The 22,953-nt window shown below is 50.9% G+C and overlaps 1 protein-coding gene across 1 annotated transcript in view; it reads left to right on the top strand.

The window, feature by feature from the left end:
• Positions 1-1,779: 1,779 nt before the first annotated feature.
• PIK3CB (phosphatidylinositol-4,5-bisphosphate 3-kinase catalytic subunit beta) overlaps positions 1,780-22,953 on the top strand; it is a 104,399-nt gene continuing 83,225 nt past the window's right edge. The window contains exon 1 of the mRNA XM_056122091.1: positions 1,780-1,939. The gene's annotated coding sequence lies outside the window, so the exon portion shown is untranslated. The remainder of the gene's footprint in view (positions 1,940-22,953) is intronic.

Here is a 22,953-nt window from a genome sequence, read left to right as displayed (position 1 = left end):
ACAGGGCTTACTCCTGGCTCTGCACTCAGGAATTACTCTTGGCAGTGCTCAGGGGACCATATGGGATGCTGGGCATCGAACCCTGGTCAGCTGAGTTCAAGGCAAACGCCCAACCCTCTGTACTATTGCTGTAGCCCCTGGAATTTACTTTTTAATGTGGTAGGTTTTAGTTTTAGACAGTCTGTTAAATTGGAATCATTAACCAAAACTATCCTTTATCAGCGACTTGTTTACCACCTTTGCTTTATTTATTTATTTATTTATTTATTTATTGCCACCCCTGGTTCTGTACTCCCGGCGGTGCTGGGGACCACAGGGCATGCTGGGGATCGAATCTGGGTCAGCCACGTGCGAGGCAAACACCCTACCCCTTGTATTCTCTCGGCCTCTGCCACCTTTGCTTTATAAAAAAGGTAAAGGCCCTCCCGTTGATCGTCGATTTGCTCGAGCGGGCCCAGTAACGTCTCCATTGGAGACTTTGTTGTTACTGTGTCTGGCATATCGAATACTCTCGGTAGCTTGCCGGGCTCTCCGAGAGGGGCGGAGGAATCGAACTCGGGTCGGCCATGTTGGCCGCTTGTAAGGCGAACGCCCTACCCGCTGTGCTATCAGATTTTTTTTTTTTTTTTTGCTTTTTGGGTCACACCCAGCGATGCTCAGGGGTTACTCCTGGCTGTGTTTGGGGGACGATATGGGATGCCGGGGGTTGAACTCAGGTGGGCCGCGTGCAAGGCAAACGCCCACCCGACCCGCTATGCTATTGCTCCGGCCCCTCAGATACTATTTAGATACTATTTATTCCATGACGGCAGTAGCAAATAAGTTACAATAACTTTACAATAATATAGCAGACTTACAATAACATAAAATTTTGGTTTTCTGTAGGTGACATTCAAGAGCGCTGGTTGCAAAACTTGTCGTTTTCTGGTTGAGGTCAAAGCAGATAATGGGACAACTAAAGGGCTTGGGTCAACACGGTAAGGTTCTGCGCACCAACTGAGCAGCTGTGGCAAAGAAGGAAAAGAAAAGGAAATGAGAGTGAATCCACAGAAAAGAGCGTCTTGGGCTTGGACGGCTGAACTTCTGCTTCTTCTTATTTTCTGGGCCACACCCGGCAAAGCTCAGGAGTAACTCCCGGCGGTGCTTGGGGGACCCTATGGGATGCTGGGGGTCGAACCTCCAGGTCGGGTCGTGCAAGGCAAGCTCCCCAGCTGCTGTACTGCCGCTCCGGGCACCTGAACTTTTACTTTTATGGACGTCAACAGGCAGGAGGGGTGTGGGGGAACCCGATCCAGCCGCCACCTCCGGCTCTGCAGTGACAAAGAGGGACAGGAGTCAAAGCCAAACGCGGCGCCGCCAGGGACCGACGTGCCAGTTCAAAGCCGCCGAACTCGGCTGCGGAGACCAGGCGGGTCAGCAAGCCGAGAACAGAAGCGAACTCCGGAGCGGGGGAGGCTGCGAAGGCCGGGTCAGGTGGCGCAGCGCTCCCGGGGACGCCCGGCCCGGGGATTCCCGAGCCTGCGTTCTCCGCCCGAAACCTCCGGGCTTCCGACCCGCCTCTCGGCTGCACCCAGCCCGAGCGCACTGCGCGGCGGGGCGGCCCCTTTGGCGGCACCGCCCGGCCGGCAGGTCGGCGCCGCAGCCCTCGCCGCTCGCCGATTGGCCCGAGCGGCGCCGGGGGGCGTGGCCGGGGCGGCGGGGCGGGGCCGGGGCCGGGGCCGGGGCGGCGCGCGCGCGCGCACACACACACATACACACACAGACAGACGCGCGGGCGCGGGCACGGCGTTGGCGCGCGCGTGCTCCGTGGGTCGGTGCGGCGGCGGCGGCGGCGCGGGCCCTGGCGGTGGGCGGCGGGCTGCTGGAGCGCCGCGCCGGGCCGGCGGGAGGTGACGGACGGAGCGAGGCGGCGATGGGAGCGCCGCAGCTGCTCGGGCAGGTGAGCGCGGCGGCGCGGGGCCCGCCCGGGCGCGTTCGGGCGGGCGGCGCGTTCGGGTCCGCGGCAGCCTGGCGGCCGGTCGCGGGGCCCCGGCGCTGCGCTTCCTGCCGCCGCCGGCGCCGCCCGGCCGCCGCCGGAGGGGGCGCCCCGCGGCCCGCGGCCCTCCCGGGGCTCGCGAAGGTGAGCGGCGGTCCCCGGCCTGCGGGGGTTCCGGGCCGCCGGCGCGGTGGCCCTTCCCGAGACGGCCCCGCGCCTCTCGCAGCCGGGCGCCCCCCAGGTGCCTTTTTCCCTTTTGATTTTGGCGCAGAAGTGGAACCCAGGGGCGGGGGCCCTGCTTGTCGCCGCGGGCCGGTGGGTTTCAAACCCCGACCCCCCGGGGCCTCGGGCCAGCGGGACCCGGTTTGTCCGTGACCCTGAAGCAGGGTTGCTCCCCGTGGCGCGGCGCGGCCGGGACGCGGGTGGCGGTGCGGGACCCGGCGCCAGCGCCCGGGAACGGGCTCGGGCAGCGGCGCTGCTGGTGCAGCAGCATCATCCCCCTGCGAGCTTGGCTGCGGCGGTGCGTCTGGGGACGCGTTTCTCCCCGAACGGCGCTGCTGTTGCAGTAACTTCCACGGGTGTTACTTAACGCCGGAGCCGGTTATCGAAAACCGCGGCCCCAGTTCGGAGCCCTCCGTCGTTTTCCTTCCGCGGCGCCGGTCGTTGCTTTCTCGCTCGGGCTGCCGTGGATCCATCTACCTGTCGTGGGTCCCGACTTGGTGTGGGCATAGGAGCGAGCGAATGCAGGACCGGCTGGGGAAGGAAGATGCTGGTGGGGCTGTCACTGGAAAGTGCTTGCGTGTTTAAGCGATCTTACGTGACACTTCAACGCTGTCACTTGTTACAGAGTGTGAGGGTCCGAAGCCTATGGAAACACTCCTTTTTCTGCATTGCTCCATCCGAAGGGAGTGACAAGTGCTTCTGTAAACATCATTGTGGGCAGTGTTCTGTCTGGTGAAGTCATCGTAATTAAATTAGATGAGTACTTATTTTGAAGCCCCGAATGAATGTTTGGAAATATGATTCCTAATAAAATCATCATCTCCAGCGACTCAGGATTCTCAGCAGGTCATTAATCACTGGGGGATTTTTATGCGACACGGGGAGATTTTCATGGTAAAAGCAGAACTGATGACGCCCTGGTTAATGTAGCACAGACCTGGCGGTCAGGATAAACATCTTAACCTAGTTTCCAAAGACAGAGGTGTAACAAAGTGAAACATCTGAACTCTGAGGTCTGGAATTGTATTCACTAAGACAAAAGTGATAAACACACACACACTTTGTCTTATACCCCCTGAATTGCACTCTGATTGTGATGATCTTCTAATTTATTTTTACTGTTATTGGTTTTGGGAGCACACCTGGCGATGCTCAGGGCTTACTCCTGGGTCTGTGCTCAGGAATTACTCCTGATGGTACTCAGGGAACCATAGGAATGCCTGGGATCCTTGGAGGGTGGTTCACATGCATGGCAAATGCCCTGACCGGCTACCCTATTTCCAGCGCTGACCCTATTTCCAGCTTTCCTTAGAGTGGTCTATAAAGGCATTTGATCCAATTCGCTTTGTGAATGGGAGCGCAGTATATACAATTTATTTATTTATTTAGTTTTTGGCCTGCACCCGGGGCCTTGTCCTAGCTCTGTGCTCTAGGATCATTCTTGGTGGTGCTGTAAGTGTGGTATGAGGCATGGAATAGGACCCCCTGCCTGGAAAGCATGAGCTTTGGCCTGTTGAATTATTTCTCTGGTTCTTTTATGTTTTATTTTAAAATTTGTTTTGGTCACACGCGGCAACAGCCTGGCCAGAGCTGGTGCTTGCTCCTGGCTCTGTGCTTCAGGATCATTCCTGGGCAACTGTATGTGGTGTCGAGGATAGAACCCAGGTCTGTGCTTGGAAGGCCAGTGCATAACTTGCTGTACCGTCTTTGCAGCCCCTGTTTTTTTTTTTTTTTTTTTTTTAAAGGGCTACACTTGGCAGTGTTCAGGGACTACCCCTGACTCTGCTTGGTCCTGGGGACCGGGCGATGCCAAGGATGGAACCAGACTGTCCCGCATGCAAAGCCTGCCCTCTGCCTTTTCAGTTCTCTCTCCCTCATCTGTAGGAAATGGCGCTTGTAAAATAAATTAGGTTCTTCCTTGTTGACTAATTGTGGTCTTCCTTGTTGTTTACCATCAGCCCTCTGATTCCAGCAATGAGATTCATTGCTGACTATGGTGAAAGGCTAGGGCTTGGCGTTACGTCTTGGTTTTAGGCCTGGACCGGAATCCCAAATATCTGGGGTCTTGGGGATGTCACCCATTCTTCCTGGGACTTTTTTTTTTTTTTTGGTGCAGGCATCAAATCCTGGGCTAATGTGGGAAGCTCCATCTGAGCTCCATCTTATCCCTCCTCCTCAGTTTTTTGGTTGGTTGGTTTTGTATTTTGGGTTACACCTGGCTGTGCTAAGGGCTTCCTCCTGACTCTGATTTCAGGCATCGCTCCTGACAGGGCTCAATGAACCACTTGGAATCCGGGGCTGGAATCCAGGTATGTTTGCAAGGCAAATGCCCCACTAGCTGGACTATTGCTCTGGTCCCGCAGGTTTTTTGTGGGGGGAGGATTCAGGACCATGCCTGGTGATGCTCAGGGGTTACTCCTGGCCCTGCACTCAGGAATCACTCCTGATGGTGCTTGGGGAACCATAGGGGATGTGAGGGAGTCAAACCCAGGTCAGCGATGTGGAAGGCAAGCTCTTTGCTTCCTGTCCTATCTCTCTGGCCCCCTCACAGGTTTTTTTTTTTTTTTTTTAACTTAGAAAATTCGAGTGCATGTTGGGAGAGCCGTGGTATTAAAGAGTCTCCCATGATCCCGTACTGTTGTTGTTGTTGCTGCTTTGGGCATTTCCTGGGGGTTATTTCCACTCTGCTAGGGATCACTCCTGCAGATCACTAGGAACCATGTGGTACCGGGAAATGAACCCAGCATGTGCTCTGCCTGTTGAGTTATATGTGGGGCACAGGAGACTCCACGTATGTGCTTTTTCTTCTCCTGACTCTATTGTTGACTTTTTCATCTCTTACTTCAAAACACCCGAATGCTTTAGGGCTCGCAAGCCTGGCACGCGGTTCCGCTTTCCTCCCTGAGCTCCTGGTGATCTCATCCTTGCCTGTTTGAAATGCTATCAGTGTGAGGTTGATGCTCAGATTTTTATCTTCCATCCTGAACTTCAGATGCTTTCGGCCCGCTACATGATAGCTTCACTTTCTTTGTTAGTCGGCATCAGACACTTGACATGTTCGAACTGGAGAGCACTTGGTTTCATTCCTTAGCGTTTTCCTTCCCTGCGCCTCTGTTTCGTACCTGTACCCCTCGGCCCCTCCCTGCACCTTCTCAGTGTCAGGCCAGTTCTCTGGCTCCTTCCAGCTGTGTATTCTGATGGGTCTCAGTGGTCCTTGGCAGACCTTTCTGTGCTGGGAATCATGGGTAGACCCCAGGGGTCTGACTGCGAAGCATGAACATCAGTCCGAGGGATTTATATAGGTTCTTTGGTGTTATGCTGCTCGGAGTTTGCTCCTGGCCCTGACCATATGCATTGTGGGGGATTGAATCAGGGTCAGCTGCATGCAAGGCAAGTGCCTAACCCCTGGCTCTCTGTGTGTGTGTGTGTGTGTCTGTGTGTGTCTGTGTGTCTGTCTGTCTGTCTCAGAAGGGCCATACCCTGTGGTGCTGTGGGGGTGGGCCTGGGCTGCTGGGATGGACCTCGGTATCCGCATGTGTTAGTCACGTGAAGCACCAGTTGAATGATTTTCTTGGCTCTTTGACCTGTGTTGTGTGTCTGTGTGCTTCGTGGTGCTGGAAATAGGACCCAGGGCCTTAACACACGCCACTCAAGTTCTCCACCACCCCCACCCCCTTAGCTCCGGTTCCGGTTTGGGACTTTGTTTTTGTCACCATCCAGTACTTAGGAAGTAGCTTCTTCACTAGTCTTCTTGCTCTGATCTTGATTGCTTTGAGTTCATTTTCTTGTCTCGTCCTTACCTTGTGTGCTTTCGGGCCATGCATGGCGGTACTAAGGGGCTGCTCTTGGCTTGGTGCTCAGGGATCACACTCAGCGATGCTCAGGGGATCTTGTGGTGCTGGGGATTGAACCTGGGATTCAGAGCTTACGCTCAGCTTGTTGAGTTCCCTCTGGGTTTATTTTCAACCAGTATTCATATAGTGCAGAGGCTGGGTGCTTTGTCTTGCACACAGCTGACGCTAGTCCAGTTCCCAGCACCACTATGGATTCCCAACGTGGTTAGCAGTGACCCCCGAGGTGACCCCTGAGCAGGAGTTGAGGAATCTCCCCCAGCACACCAGGTGTGGCCCCTAACTTTTCCTCCCCAAACAAGCAGCAGAGCGATCTTTCCTTTCTTGTCCCAATGGTTTCATATTACACAAAGAAGTAAATCCAAACTCTCCTTGCATTACGAGTTAATTCTCTTGCTTACTTGGTTGATTTGGCTTTTCTTCCTCCAACACAATTTAAGCTTTCTTACTATGAGCTCTGATACTATATATGCAGGGACCTTGTCTGTTTTTCCTGGGGTGTTGCCAGTAACCAGAACGGTGTCTGGAACATTTAACTCATGTTGTATGAATGGATGTGTGAATGAAATTAGTTACACAATCTTCTGATTCCAAGTAGAATGTGTTCTGAACACATTTCAGCCCTCTCTCGGTTCCAGATTTGTGCGATGGAGGAAGGCACCAGACGGCCTGGAGTTATTCTGTTAAGTCTCCTTTCTCCTTCTGTCTTCACTGATGGGCTCTAGCCCCTGGGAGTCGATTTTGCTCATCGTCTGCTAGATTCTTAATAGTTTTGTAAAGAAGTAACTCAGCTTTCAAGCCTGTTTTCTCCTTTTGTGCTTGGTGGAGACCCTGGGCGGGGAGTCAGACCCAGGGCTCCGGTCCCTTCAGTAACTTCCCCCAGCCCTTGTTTTGTTCTTTGGAGGCATTTAATTAGGGGATTGGTTCTCGGATGTGGTAGTTTGATACAGTTTAGCATACCAAGTCCTATATGTCGCATTTGGAATTTTCATGACGAACTGATGTTTTTATTTTAATAACCCCTTCCAAAAAAACCCAAAAAAACCCAAACAGAATTTGGGGGTATGTGGGCTTGGCACCGCCCTGGCAGCCGTGCTGGCGGTGATCTCCTGTGCCACACGCCATTGCTGGCTGCCTGCAGAGAGGGCGGTGAGTGCCGCCGCCAGGATGCGGGGACCCTACCAGGCCAGTGTGTGAGCATTGTAACTACCCCAGCGAGCACCACACTGACACTCGTGGGCGTCCACTGAGAGAGGGACCCTTGTGCCCATGCCGGTTTGCGGGCACTGCAGCTGAGGGACCCCGACTGTATAGGAGTTTAAAGCTGGTATGTCAGTCAAATATTCTCCTGCTCATAATAAATCATCAGGACATTTTATTATTATTATTATTTCTTTTTTCTTTTTGGGTCACACCCGGCGATGCACAGGGGTTACTCCTGGCTCAGAACTCAGGAATTACTCCTGGCTCAGGGGACCATATGGGATGCTGGGAATTGAACCCGGGTTGGCTGCATGCAAGGCAAACGCTCTACCTGCTGTGCTATCGCTCCAGCCCCATTAGGACATTTATTTTCAGAAAAAGTTTGAAGAAGTTATGTGGCTTCATATGAGCCGCGACCCCCAGCTTACTGAGCAAGGTGCTGAGCGCGTGTAGGCGAGAGCGTCGCCCCCTTCCAGTCTTTCCTGCTGCTGAGACTCCAGCCTGACCTTTCAGCACGGCGGTTATCAGCGGCCGGGCTCCAGAAATTTCCCTCCGGTCCTCAAAAACATCATTGCCACATAACACAGCTTTCATTATAGAAGATTAGATTAAAAAGGGAGTCTACAAGGTATTATTATAGATAATGTTTTTATTTCTGCCTTCGTGGGCCCTGCAGGATTTCTCCTATTTCTCCTGGTTGGCAGGTGTTCACACCAGTGCGGAGCACCTCCGAGCTGGGGTGCCCCTTTGGCGCTGTCCCCGTGTCTTCCCCGGTCGCTTTTATATTCCTCTCTCCTGGCAGTGTGGCAGGAGCACTGCACGGCAGGGTGTGTTCAGTGTAATAACCAGCACTTGCTCTGATACTGTGGATGGCATACCTCTAATTTAGGCCTTCCCCAGAGTTAGTAGACTTACATTTTTCTATGACTTAAAGGAATTTTGTTGGGTTGGAGGTGGGAGGGGGCTTGGCCACACCCAGCGGTGCTCAGAGCTTAGGGATCATTCTTGATGGGCTTGGGGGACCCATATGTGGTGTCAGGAATAGATACAGCCATGTGCGTGGCAAACACCCAGTCCCCTGTAGTATCTCTCTGGCCCAAAGAAAAAATTGTGTTTTGTATTTAGACTGTACCTAGCAGGGCTCAGGGGCTCTTCCTGGCTCTGCTCTGGAGTGACCGATCCCTGAGGATAGTCAGGGGACTCTTGAGTGCTGCTGGGGGTTTGTATCGGGACTCAGGTGTCTGACCTGTAAGACCCGTAAGACCCAGAGATTTGAATAAAACATTGCTAAGAAGGAAGTACTACTGAATTAAAAATTAACATGCTGTAAACCTAAATTCACCTTTGTGTGTGTGTGTGTGTGTGTGTGTGTGTGTGTGTGTGTGTGTTTGGCCCTGTGTTTTTTTTTTTTTTAAAGAACATCTTGCCCTATCCTGAGAGCTTGCCAAGTTCTGACTTTGTTTTTGACTTTTGACCCACACCCGGAGGTGCTCAGGGCTTCCTTCTGGCTCTCTCGGGGCGTGGAGGACAGTGTGGTGTGCTGGGAATCAAACCAGGGTCAGCCGCATGCAGACAAGTGCCCTGCTGCTGTACTATCCCTTCTGCCCAAAGTCAGAGCCCATCCTTTTTCGGTTTAGTATTTTTTAGGGTGTGGTGCTACACCTGGAGGTGCTCAGGAATTACTCCTGCCTCTCTGCCCAGAGGTAACTCCTGGAGGGACACCGGCACCTGTGACCCCCGCCCCCCCCAAACCAAGCACGTGAGGTGCCATGAATTGATCCTAGGTTGGCTGCATGCAAAGCAAGTGTCCTACTTGCTGTACTGTTGTCCACCCTGCCCCCATGTTTCTTTCTTTTTTTTTTTTTTAGTCACTGTGGATTACAAAGTTATTGGCGATTCTCTTTCAGGCATACAATGTTCCAACACTAATACCTTCAACGGCATCTACTTCCCTCCACCAGTGCCACCTAGTCCCCCCTTCCCTGTTTCCCTCCCACTTTTGACACCTTTGGCACCTGGCTTCTGTTTCTGTACTGATAGGGTGTCATGCGAAACCTTTCACAAGCCACTCAGCCACTTCCTCCTGGCTGGCCACTTCCGAAGTCTCTGACATTTGTAGGGTTCTCTTCTCTGTGCCATTCCCCTCTGCTCTGTAGATTTGTTTGTTTATTTTGTTGTGGTTTGGGGACCTCAGGCTGTGCTCAGTTGCTCCTGGCATGGTGCTCAGGGCGCCTCCTGGCCGTAGCTGGAAAACCCGAGGCGCCCACCTGCAAGGCCTGCGCTCCCTCCTGAGTTTAAACAAATGCACAGACTTGTAAGTGCCTCCCCCTCTTACATTATACAGAACAATTCTGGCACCCTGAGGAACTCCTTCATGTTAACCCTTTGTAGTCACACCCCCACATCCCTGTTTCTAAGCCCTGGACTTGTTTAAAGACACTGTCACGGGAAGAATATGTCAGAACTGGAATAAGTGGATAATTGCACAACCTTCAAGTTGGTTTTCTGTTACAAATGGAAATGAGAATTCCAGTCTTCAAATCCGGCAATTTATGTGCAGTGAATTTATTTTGTAGGAGATATGTTTATGAAGGCTATATGTATAATTTCTAGAACCTGTCAAGTGAGACCAGTGCTCTAGAGTGACCTTCTGAAAGGACCATGTAGGGCCATAGAGATAGTACATCAGGTAGGGCACTTGCCTTGCATGTGACAAACCTGAGTTCGTCCCCTGTACCCTATAGGGTTACTTGAACCAGGCAGGAGTAATCCCTGAGCACCGCCAGGAGTAATTCCTGAGTGCAGAGCCAGGATAAGCCCTGGGCACCACTGGGTGTGGCCCCCAAACAAACAAACAAAAGCCCTCTATTGCTTCACTATTTTGTCTCCTCCTGAAATTCTTGTCTGTATGGGATGGTGAAGTTTGTGGAAAGCCGCGCAGGGTTAGAAGGACTTTATCCCTCTGGCCTAGCACAATTCTTTGCTCCAGCCAGAGTCTGTGGCTCTCCAGAACTGGGGTGGTGGGGACCAGGCCCTGCACCCCGCCGAGCAAGTAGGCTTCAGGTGCAGTTTGACAACTGGTCGGCGCTGGTAGGTGGTTTTCCTGGGTGGGTGGTCAGGTGAGCGGCCAGGTGAGCCCCCGACGTGGTCGGGCAGAGAAGTGGAAGCACCCTTTTCCCAAGGCGCTCTCTCCGCGTCACACACATCACCTGCAATAGCGTGTTACCTCCTGGGTCCCGAGGAAAGCTGCCTGGAACAAACCTAAGTACTGGAGCAAAAGACAGACTTGGAGGAAGTGATGAGCAGTGCTAGAGAACCTAGGGGAGGAAAACAGAACCCTCAGTACGTAATTCTTGGCAGAATCCATCTTCAGCTTACCTTGCGAGAACGGTGAATGGAAATTCCTGGTTTGCCAGAGAGGAGAGAATATATTAGACCATCAATTGATTTTATCGAACAGCACCTCAAAATTTCTTTTTCTAGGGGCCAAAGTGATAGCACAGAGCGGAACACACTTGCCTTGCATGTGGCTGACCCAGGTTCAAACCCTGGCACTGCACATGATGGGATCATTGCCAGGAGTGATTCCTTTGTATGAGTCTAGAATAATCCTGAGCACCTCCAGGTGTAGCCAACAACAACCAAATTTTCTTCTCTAGCTAGTCCCCCCCCCTCTTTATTTTGCAGACTCCCTACCCACTGTACTATCTCCCCAGCCTCCAAAATAGTTTTTTTTTTTTTTTTTTTTTTTGCTTTTTGCATCACATCCGGTGATACTCAGGGGTTATTCCTGGCTCATGAACTCAGGAATTACTTCTGGCGGTGCTCAGAGGACCATATGGGATGCTGGGAATCGAACCCGGGTCGGCCACGTGCAAGGCAAACACCCTACCTGCTCTACTATCGCTCCAGCCCCCAAAATAGTTTTATTTAAAAGAATTTTCTACATTTATTAGGCATGTGTGTGGAGGGAAAGGGAGATGGGTATCCAAGAGAGAACTGGGGCTTCTGCAGCGGGGAAAGCTCGCAGGTGGAGATGGGGCCAGTCTCTGGGGAACGAGCTCGAGGCCCTCGGGGATGGAGGACCACATGGATATTTCCCACCCGTGCTTCTGTACAGAAGCAGAAGTTGATTGGGCTTTTCCAGGGGGAAGTGTTGCCCTCCTGGAGGCCTCGGTCAGTTCTCATTGCAGCGCTGTAGCCCCTCCCAAGGCTGGGCCTGGGTTCCCAGGGCCCCTCGGGTGGCTGCTGTGTTCCTGTAGGGTCCAGACTGCTTTCCCAGCCTCCTTCCCAGACTCCTAGGCTGCCTGCAGCCTTGCTGCGTATTGTTAAGGTGTGTTGCAAGTGTGGCTTTCTGACCCCCCTGCTGACTTGCTTCCAGGTTATCTAGACATTCTTCCTCCTCCTCCTCTCTCCCCACCTCTCCTCATCCCTCCTCTACTCCTCCTTGTTTTGGGGCCTCGTTTGGCAGTGTTCAGCGCTTACTCCAGGCTCAATGCGTAGGGATCACTCCTGGTAGGCTCCGGGGACCATATGGGGTGCTGGGGATCGAACCCCAGTCAGCCGCTGCAAGACATGCATCCTGCCTGCTGTACTACAGTGCCGGCCCCTTTAACACATTCACAAACCCTTCGGCTGGAGACATAGTCCTGCAGATCCCTGCACCCCACATGGTCCCAGTTCCCACTCCTCCAGCGCTGCCTGGAATGAGCCCTGAGCATTTGGCCAGAAATAAGCCCAGAGCACCACTGGGTGTGACCCCAAACCAGAACAAAGCATAAATCTTGGACTGGAGATACACTCAGCTCAGCCATGCTTTGCCTGGAGGCACGGTTTTCAGTTTTTGTTTGTTTTCGGATAGGGGTGCTCAGGCTGCTCCTGGCTCAGGGCCTGGGACCGGGTGGGGTGCTGGGGTGAACTCCAGTTGCAGATATGCAAGGCAAGTCCTCACCCCTGTACTGCCGCTCTGACCTCAAGGCATGGGTTTGATTGCTTGTACAAGATGATACCGGGGAACATCGTTAAGTGTGGACCCCCCCCCCCCCCCCCAAGGCCAAGGAAAAAAATAAAAGGGAAAACGCCAAGAAAATACTTTACTCTGATTCTGGGACTGATCTTCCTGTATTCCTGGCTCTTCATGAAGAATGAGTGAGTGTTTCCTAGTTCCTGGCATATAGGAGATCACCTGAGATTATCATCTGCTGGGAGTAATTACTACCAAAGAAGAGAGTATTTTCTGGAGGGTTTCCTTAATTTTCCCTGACTTGAATCCCAGCACTGCCCTCTGAAGGACTGGCCTACTCCACCCCACCCCACCCCACTCCACCCCACCCCCCACAGCCTCTGGGCCTGGCTACTCTGGGACCACCCGCCTATTTACCCCTAAATTTACCCCTAAGGGCCTGATTATCTAGCCTTTCGGGAGGGGGATTATGTGGATTAGAAAAAAAAATCTATGAGCAATCCAGAAGATTTCTTTAAACTGCAATCCAGCCACTTTCCTAACACACCTTTCCTTTGCATTTCTAATAACTGATTTATAATAATTGCTGATTTCATCCCTCTCTCCTCCATTTAGAGGAAGTGCCGTGAGTGAAGCAGAGGAAGGATGGGAGGGATCAGAGTAGCCGTAATCAACAGGCGTAATTTGGTGTTGACTGGGTGGTTTAACCACAGTGCTTACTAGACCTTGAAGACCTGAATTCCACAAATTCCTCACCTGTTGAGCCACTGAAGGAATCTGAGCGGCTGTCAACAAGAGTCCAACTTCATTTCCAGACGTACTTGATTAGTTTAGATTATTGAGTTTTTGTGATTTACATACTCAAACCGGTATTTCTAGATATTCAGGATGACAAATTTTGTGCAGTTTAGCTTTTTTTTATTGTTCCATTTTGTTTTGTCTTTTTTCTTGTTGGGTCATACCCAGCAGTGCTCAGGAGTTACTTCTGGCTCTGCACTCAGGAATTACTCCTGGCAGTACTGGGGGACCAGCCGTATGGGGGAAATTCTACCTGCCGTACTGTCAGTCCGGCCCCTGTTGTTTTGGTTTTGGGGCCACACTTTGCTGTGCTCAGGGTTTACCCTTGGCTCTTAGCTCAGTGTTCACTTTGGCCAGGGTTTAGCTGACCTGGTGCCTCGGATAGAGCCAAGGTGGTTTGCATGCACGGCGAGTCCCTTACCAGTTCTACTCTATCTCTGGCCCGTAAACTGTAAAAATCTCATGTTTACACTGGAATGATGTATTTGCTAACCTTTGATAGACACTTTTACCCTCTATTCCATTAATATTTTTCCTGGGAGGCTTCTTGCTTTCATATCCTATGAAAATGGAAACTTCAGGAATTTAACATAATTTAACATGCTGATGGTACTCAGCGCCAGGTCTATGTCTGTTCTTAATTATTCTTCCAGTTGCGGGCCCAGAGTTGATAGTACAGTGGGGAAAACACTTGGGGATTTGGCCTAGGTTCAACCCTCAGCATCCGATGGTCTCTCGAACTCAGAACCCATCAGAAGTGTGAGCCTAGAGCACAGCTAGGTGTGGTCCAAAGACCTGGGGGTGGGGGGAGAGGGAAAGGGAATAATTCTTTTTTTCTTTCCCCCCTTTTGGGGATTTTAGGATTTTTTGGCCACACCCAGTGGGGCTCAGGATTACTCCTGGCTGTGCTGTGGCCACACCTATCGGTGTTCAGGGTCACTCCTGGCTAGTTTTGTGCTCAGGGATCACTTCTGGCAGTTCTCAGGGGACTGTAGGGGGTGCAGGGCTGGCCACGCGGGTAGGGCGTTCGCCTTACAAGCGGCCAACATGGCCGACCCGAGTTCGATTCCTCCGCCCCTCTCGGAGAGCCCGGCAAGCTACCGAGAGTATTCGATATGCCAAACACAGTAACAACAAAAGTCTCCAGTGGAGATGTTACTGGGCCCGTTCGAGCAAAATAAGTTTAAAGTGGCAATTTTTTTTTTTTGGTGGGGGTGAGATTGGGGTAACACCTGGTAGTGTTTTGTGGGTGCTTATGACTGTGCTTGGGGGATTACTCCAGGGGGTGCTTGGGGGAACTTGAGCAGAGCTGGTGCCAGGGCCCTAACGTGGTCAGCTGGTGCCCGGCTAGTGCCTTGACTTCCCCCCATTATCTCTCCAACCCAGCTGTCACATTTTATTTTATTTTATTTTATTTTTTTCTTTTTGGGTCACACCCGGTGATGCGCAGGAGTTACTCCTGGTTCTTGCACTTAGGAATTACTCCTGGTGGTGCTTGGGGGACCATATGGGATGCTGGGAATCGAACCTAGGTCGGCTGCGTGCAAGGCAAACGCCCTACCCGCTGTGCTATCACTCCAGCCCCACACATCACCTCACTTGCTCTTTCCTGTGGTCCATGGCATGGTTTTTAGAATTTTTATCACCTTCATTTTTACGGTGTCAGTTACATTCAGAATCCAAAAGCCATTTTCCAAGTATTTTAATCATTAGCTTGTTTTTTCTCGCTTTCTGAAACAATTCTATGTGTATGTTCAGTTTTGGCGGGGGCCATGCTAAGCCATGTTTTGGGGGCCCACTACTGACAACACTTGGCCAGGCAGACCAGGGGGTGCCGTCCTCCAGCCTGAGGATGGGGCGTTGCTTCTCCCTGAGGTGTGACACCCACAGAGTCATCCTGGTGCTCAGAGGCTGATCTTGGAAACCAGGCCTGGTGCTCCAGAAGCATGCACCCCTCGTCCCCTGCACACATCCCTGGCCCCGTGGCTCAGTTCTTCTGAGTAAGAGTTAATCGGAGATGTGGAGACTGAGTACTGGGCGTCAGGGGCTTCCCTTGCTTGTGGCCAAACTGGGTTTCACCCCAAGCATAGCCAGGAGTGGTATGGGGCTACTTTTCCTTCTTGAGGCATAATAGGCAACTCATAAAAATGCTTGCTCAGGCTTTCCACCTGGGAGGCCTGGGTTTGATCCCCAAGCGCCACATGTCCCAGCATTGCCAGAAGTAACCCTCAGGCACAGAGCACAGAGTAGCTGCAAGCAAAACAAGTGAAAATAAGAATGCAGAACTTGCATTAGTAAGGCAAGTGCCTTCCCTGCTCTGCCCTCTGGCCCCATCTAGGCTTTTGCTCGCAGACTTGGTCCTTCCTTATGCCACATGCCACCCTAACTTGCCGCCTTGAGCTAAATTCAGTCTGCGCTGAGCCCCCTGACTGGGCTGTGGCTGCTCCCCATTTGGGGGGAAATATTTATCCTGGAGATTGGCTGGGGAGGTGGCTTGATGGGAATGAATCCCTTCTAAGATAAGGAGCTGGGCGGCAGCAGAAGAGTCCTCAGGAGCTGCAGGGATGCTCAGCTAGATAGGGGGCCCAGGGACGGGAAATCTGCATCCGAGAGATAACGACATGTGGGGAGAACTGGGTTTCTGGGAAGAATAGAAACATTAGCCGGGGGCCCAGTTTAGTGGCAGACTGTGCGCCTTCCGCGAGTGAGCACCGGGGTTCTGTCCTTAGCACCACGAATTGAAGGATACCCGAATTCCCCATTCCAGCCTCACTCCAGCCCTGACAACTAAATAAACCAACAACCATCTCCCTCCGGCAGAAGGAATTGGACAGCTGTGTACTTTGCGTACATGTACATAATGCACATATGTGTATGCACACGTATTTTTGGTATGTCTGGGTTGAACATTTTGCTGTCTTCCTGTTTCCTTTTACCCCCTTTTCAGCAACAGCGTTATTGATGGGAAGGTCGCATCCTTACAGTTCCTTCCAAGTGTGCAATTCAGTGGTTTTTGGTATGTTCTTAGTTAACGGTGTGACCATGCCACGGCCAGTCCCATTCCTGTTGCCAGTCCTCACAGTGACAGTGACTTCATGTCTCTGTGGGTTTTCTGATTCTGAACACTATGTAAGTGGGCCATAGGGCCATTTAAAATCAGGGTAGTGTTTTCAGGTTTCATGTCAGAGTTTGTGGCGTTGTTTCCTACGTATTGCTGAATAATTCTGTTTTAAGTCCATTAATAAATGTGTCTTGCCAAGTATTAGGGCTGTTAATCAAGAGCTTATTCACGCCCTAGATTTTCTTTTTCGGTATCACCTGGTTAACATGGTGTTGCATATTTATAGTGCATTGTTGGTGGAGAGAGGGAAAAGATATGAGTGTGATGGATAGGATGGAGATAGCTCAACTCAAGCAGCTTAGCTGTTCTTTAGTACCTGGGCAAGGTTTGTGTTTGGCAGTGCCAGGGATTAAACCCAAGACTTCTGGGCTTGAGAGCATAAGGACACCACGACTGTGTACAAGGCAGGCTCCTTCCCGGCTTACTACCCCTCAGGTTCTTAATGATTTGTCATTGATTTCCTTCCTTCCGCACTCTCTCCCTCCTCCCTTCCCTCCCAGCGTGCCCGGAGGTGGGGGGCACTGCATGGGGTGCTGGGGATTGAACCCACGTCTGCCACATGCAAGGCAAGTGCCCTACCCACTGCAGTATTTGACCCTATTTTCTAACTGGTTTTTAGCCTTGGTTTCCAGAGTTAAGGAATTTTAGGGTTCCCTTCACTCCTCTGTCTGGAATTGTCAGCACTCCTTCCACTTAAGCCCCACCAGCAGAAGGAGGCATCTTGGGGCCAGAGATAGTGCAGCGGGGAGGGAGCTCGCCTTGCACGCGGCTAACCTGGGCTCGATCCTTGGCATCCCATGGATTCCTGAGCTCAGAGACAGAAGTAAGCCCTGAGCTGTGCTGCATGTGACCCCCAGACAAAAACGACAGATAGAGAAAGACCCCCAAACAGGCATTGGCTCATTTCCCCAGTCCTGTCCTCCACCCTTGATAACTCCTTAGTTTTTACTGATTTCAGAAGTTGGGGATATGGTGGGTGTTGGTTTGTGTTTGGCTGCACCCGGTGATGTGCAGGGGTTTCTCCTGCTCTGCACTCTGGCATTACTCCTGGCAGGCTCAGGGGACCATATGGGATGCTGGGCATTGAGCTCAGGTCAGCTTCTTGCAAAGCCGGTGCCCTATCTACTGTACTATTGCTCGGGCCAGGGTTGTTTTTGTTTTTGTTTTGTTTATTTTAAAGTCATTGTATTTCTGTACCATTCAACAGCTACCTTTCACTTCCTTATTTCTCTAAGGCATGACAACCTGAAATTCTACTCATTTTTGTCCCACAGAACACAATTTCATCAGCTTCCATGACAGAGAAGGGTACCACTGATTATGTCTACCATGCTCTTTCTGGTTGATTTGGAGGGGAAGCATTGTGTCACATCTGGCAGTACTCGGGGAGTGCTCTGAGTGGTGCTCAGGGGAGCGTGCAGGGTTGAGCGGACCCCAGTTCCCTGCGTGCACAACGCTGAACCTGTCAGCGTTCGATCCCCCAGCAGCCCGTTGCTTCTCTGCTGCCACCGCAGCATCTTCATTTAGTTGTCTCCATGCCATTTAAGTTGATGCTGTGTTTTGGTTGTCATCAATAATAACAGCTATTATGTGTGAACTATAATGTTATGGATATAAATATCCTTTGAGTTAATGTTTTCATACCCTTTGGGTAGATGTCTAGGACTGGTATTGGTGACTTATGGAACTTCCATATTTATTTCTTTATCTGGGGAGCACAGCCCGTGATGCTTAGGGACGACTGCCAGCTCTGTGTTCAGTCCTTGCACTTGGTGGGACTCTGGGAGCCAAGCGTGTTGCTGGGCCCAACTCCAGGAAGCCCACATACAGCACACGTGCTAAGCCCATTGAGCTGTTTCTCCTGCCTCTTTTTCTACTTTGTTTATTTTTTTTTTGGAAATGATTTTCATACGGTATCTGTAGAGGTTGTGCTAGTTTATGTTCCCGCCAACATAGATTTTTTTTAAATTTTAAATTTAAATTTTTATAAAGTTGTTCACAATGATTTATTACATTCCTTATTCCAACACCAATCCCACCACCATTACACCTTCCCACCACTATTATTTCCAATTTACCGAACTCCACCCAAGCCTGCCCCAATAACGGGCCCTAAATGATTTGTATTGTATTGCTTGTGATGACTAATTTGCTAACAATGATCAAAAAAGATTTGTTTAGAAGAAGGTGTGTGAAGATTGTGTTGTCTCACCGTGGAGCTGTGAGGCCCTTGGATAAGAGATTACTACCATGTTACAGGGTAAGCCTGCTGTGGTAATATTTTCTTAATCGAGATGGGTTGCCTTTGCTCCCACAGTAGGGGACCAGAGCTCCTGCCTCTGCAGTATGGCCCAAACTCAGTTCTGACCTTTCTCATATTGGCAGTTCTTGTGGGGCGCGGGCTGTCTCATCTTGACCCGGAGAAGCCAGAGCAGCCAATGTAGACTGGTTCAGGTGCCTGAGAGTGTAGACCGGTTCAGGTGTCTGCAAGTGTAGACTGGTTCAGGTGTCTGTCGGTGTTGCTCTCGGGTTAGCATGGCCCTGCACGGTAGATGCTGCTCTGGAGAGTCGGGGACCTCCAGCTGCACCTGTGCGTGGTGGTCCGGCCTTTGGACACTGCCATTGGGAGACCGGCTGCTGCGGCCACCAGCAGTGAGGAGCTAGATGCAGAATGCGAGAATCGGTCGGTGGTGTAAATTGGAGGCCTGAGTGAGACACTAAGGCTTCTTTGACGTTCCTGGATGGAGCCCTAGGTAGTTCCGAGCTAGTCCTCTTGATTTTTTTTTTTTCTGGTTTTGGGTCTCCATCTGGCGACCTTTGGGGGCTTCTGCTGGCTCAGTGCTGGGGGATCGAACGCTGACAGGTATCCAGCCTGGGGCTCTGTCTCCCTGGCCCTGGATGGATTGTTTTCCCTCCACATCAGCTGATTGTTGTATAACAAGGCTAGTGGGAAGGACATGCCCCACAGTTGCAGGAACACCCTGTCCTCATGCTTATGGGTCCCTAAAGGGTCTTGAATATCTTTCGCACAGGGCTTTGTCTGAGGCAGATTTTTCTGACTGGACAGTGCTGCCGTGTGTGTGGGCATTGCTCAGGTATAGTTGTGACAAGAATAGACAGCTTCTGCCCCAACCACTATGGGGTCGTCACGGAGCACCTAGCTTTGAGGCAGCTCTTTCTCTTTCCCCAATGAAGAACTGATGAGTGATGTGGCGAAGGTCCTAAGCGAAACACATGGCTGAGCTGTGGAGCCCAGTGTCCTAGCTGTCCTGCCTCAGGGATGAGTTGGCCCTGTGTGTCAGGTGGGCGGTCACCTTTGCAGCCTGCTGGACCTGCCCACAGTGGTGGTGACGGCCATGCGCGGTGCCTGAGGTCTCCTCATGAATCTCTCCATCTAGTTTCTTCCATGCTGCCTCTCACACCTCCAGGTGTATCCCTGCATGTGTGTCAGGTGCGCCAGCTAGCCGGGGACACTTTGCCTGGGACATTTCGTTGGTTTCTGGCTGTGCTTTAGCAGGGAGCTATTGCTGTGTGAGTGTCTGTTCTGCTGTCTCATCCCAAGTTTTCACTAAAACTTGTTTTCTGGGCTGCTGGAGAGATAGTGGGATGAAGCTGGCTGTATGTGCAGAGGCCCAAGTTCTGTTCACCCACGGCCTGGGAGTGGCCCCTAAACACCACTGGGGGTGGCCCCCCCACTCACCAAACCATCAAAAAAGTAAAGACTTTTTCTTAGGTCGAGGTAGTTGTAGATTCATCTATAGTTGTAAGAAATAACACAGAGAGGGGAAAAGAAATAAAAAAATACAGAGGAGTCCTGCTTACAACTTATTTTTATTTCTGGTGGCAGTATCTTGTAGAACAGTCAAAACAGGACTGGAGCAGTAGTAGGCATTTGCCTTGCACGTGGCAACCCAGATTCTATTCCTGGCACCTCACATGGTCCCCCAATATCCACCAGTAGTGATCACTAAGCACAGAGACAGGAGTAGGCCCTGAGCACCCCAGGTGTGGGTTCCCCCAAAGGAGGTAATTGATTTTGTGTTCCTTCCACTCCACCTCAAGCAAATCTCTCCAGTTTGCATGTACAGTGTGTGTGCGTATTTAGTTCTGTGTCAGTTTTAACAGGTGGATTGTTGTGATCCGATGCAAGATCAAAACACAACCCTTCCAATTCCAGAGTCCCTTGTCCTACATTTTTCGAGCCTCGGCCACGTGAGCTCCCTCCCAGCCATTGTAACCTTTGACTGCTGCGGATCTGCCTTTCCCTGGTGTTTGTGCCACTGTAAGACGGTGCGTATGGTGACCAGATCTCTCATTCCCCTTAGTAGGAAAGAATTCTGATTTTATTCAGAATGTGACCTGGGGCCACACTCGGCTGTGCCCGGTGAGGCGGGGGACCACAGGTGATGCTGAGGGTTGGGTTGGCCTGTGGAAGGTTGGCCCCTTCCCTCCTGCCTTTTTCTTTGTTGCTCTGATGGGGTCACACACACCCAGTTGAGGTGCTCGCCTACTGGTTATGGAGTGTGCTGAGCTATAGCACCTTTGGTAGTGCCACCTGGGATCATAAAGGCCAGGATTGCCCTGCACTTGCGGGACAGTGCTGGGGTCGTATCTGTGGCCTCATGCCTGCGAGGCAGGTGTGCCGCCACTGAGACATACCTCTGGGCCCTTAAGAAATATGTTCGGGCTTTAATTTCTTTTTTGGGTGGAGCATTGATGCCTCTCGTAAGTTTCTTTATTAGAAAAAAATAATGAAATGCAAATAAGGACAGGGAAAATGACTTTCTCCATTGTGATTTGATTGAAAACAGTTCGGGAAATTAGCTACTGCCAGTTTGTCCCCGAGTCATGAGTCAGTGGCGCCCTCCCTGCCTGGACTGACGCCCCAGCTCCATTTCTATAAACAGCAGTTCACTCCTCTCCTGCAGGGGTGGGTGCTTGTATTTAGTCTCAGAAGAGAGCAGTGGGTGTTTGTTTACAGCTGAAGATGCTTTTTAGGATCTGCTTTTCTTGTTCCGCAGGGCTGAATTTTGAAAAGGTCTAATCTGGCGTGGTCAGGCCCTGGACTGCTGGCACTGCTCTCAGTGTTTTGGAATATTCTTCCATACATTTCAGGGCATTTGCCTTGCACACAGCCGGCCCGGCCGAGCCAGGTTCGATTCCTCCGCCCCTCTTGGAGAGCCCAGCAAGCTACCGAGAGTATCTCGCCCGCACAGCAAAGCCTGGCAAGCTACCTGTGACGTATTTGGTAGGCCAAACACAGTAACAAGTCTCACAATGGAGACGTTACTGGGCCGGCTCGAGCAAATCAATGAACATTTCCTTTAGCTCAAGAACCAGACATGGGAATCTCCTCCTCGCATAACTCTATTTGATTGTATGAAATTGTCCTTTGCTTACTATGTCTTTATTCATGGAACATCTATTGAGTGAAGTATGCTTAAGGCTGGGAGGCACGGCTGCAGAGTTGAAGAAGATTCCTGGCTTGAATGAATTTTGAGACAGACAGATGGAAAGATAATCCTTTTTTAATTTTTAAAAAAATATTGGTTCTTTTGGGTCACACCCTGTGGTGCTCAGGATTCATCCTGGCTTTGCACTCAGGGATCTCTCCTGGCAGGGTTTGGGACCTGTGTGTGTGGGGAGTGCGGGGGAAGCTGGGGATTGAACTTGGGTTGGCCCCATGCAAGGCAAGCACTTACCGACTGCACTGTCTCTGGCCCACTGTTAAATACTTTAAATATTTACATTTGCATGTCACTGCTAATTATACAGTATGCGGTTTTGGTACTTTGGTTTTTGGCTGTGCCTCCCAGTGCTCAGGGGATACTCTCAATTTACCGCTCAGGATTTGCTGCTGGTGGGTTTCAGTGCAAATGAGGTGAGAGGGATCAAACCCTGGTCACCCACATGCAGAGATGTGCTGTCCCTCTGAGCTATCTCCCTGGCCCCTATTTTTGTGATTTTAGTCCTTGTTGCCAAATTGCACTTATGTTTGGATGTCCACTTTCCTACTGATAAGGGGATCCCCTCCCTACCCCACAGCTTTATCAAGATAAGATTGACTTCAATGTTGTGTAAGTTGACAGTATATAGTGACTTGATTTGATATAGGTATATATTGCAAAATACTTAGCACAATAGTTAGTGCTTTTTCATAATTCATAATTTTCTTTTATGCCGATGAAGACAATTAAGGTGTATTTTTCCAGAAATTCTTTGTCAGTATTGTGACCAACAGGGATTTTGACCAAGCTGATACATGAATGAAGAATGATGTCAGTGTCATTATAGAATGCATTATTCTAGGGAGTGGGCTAAAAGTCAGCTCATATTTTTGTTGTTTATTGCATGCTGTGAATCAAATGCAGGACTTCGTGTATGCAGTGCATCCCTGAGCTACATCCCTGATCTCATTGATAACACTTGGATTTTTTTCTGTGAATTTCTACTATTTTATGGGATTTTACTCGGTTTTATTTATTTGTTTGTTTTTGGTCACCCCTGGTGATGCTCAGGAGTTTCTCAAGACTTTGCACTCAGGAATCACTCCTGGCAGCGCTTGGGGAATTATATGGGATGCTGGGGATCCAATTTGGGCCAGCCACATGCAGGGCAAGGGCCCTACTCGTTGTCGATCCCTCTCGGGCCCTTATTATATGTTTTTTTTTAAAGCAGAATTTATACTATATTTATATATGTTCTCCCTAATTCTGCCTGGTACAGCAGAATGCTTAAATCCCTAGGGTCTAGAGATAGATTTGTATAAACCTCTGACCATATGGGATGCTGGGGATCAGCCCGGGATGGGCTACGTGCA

The sequence above is a fragment of the Sorex fumeus genome, unplaced genomic scaffold, assembly GCF_029834395.1.
Source record: "Sorex fumeus unplaced genomic scaffold, SorFum_2.1 ptg000044l, whole genome shotgun sequence".
NCBI classification, from domain to species: domain Eukaryota; kingdom Metazoa; phylum Chordata; class Mammalia; order Eulipotyphla; family Soricidae; genus Sorex; species Sorex fumeus.
Note: the sequence above shows the minus strand (reverse complement) of the source record. Positions and strands in the feature narration are given on the sequence as shown.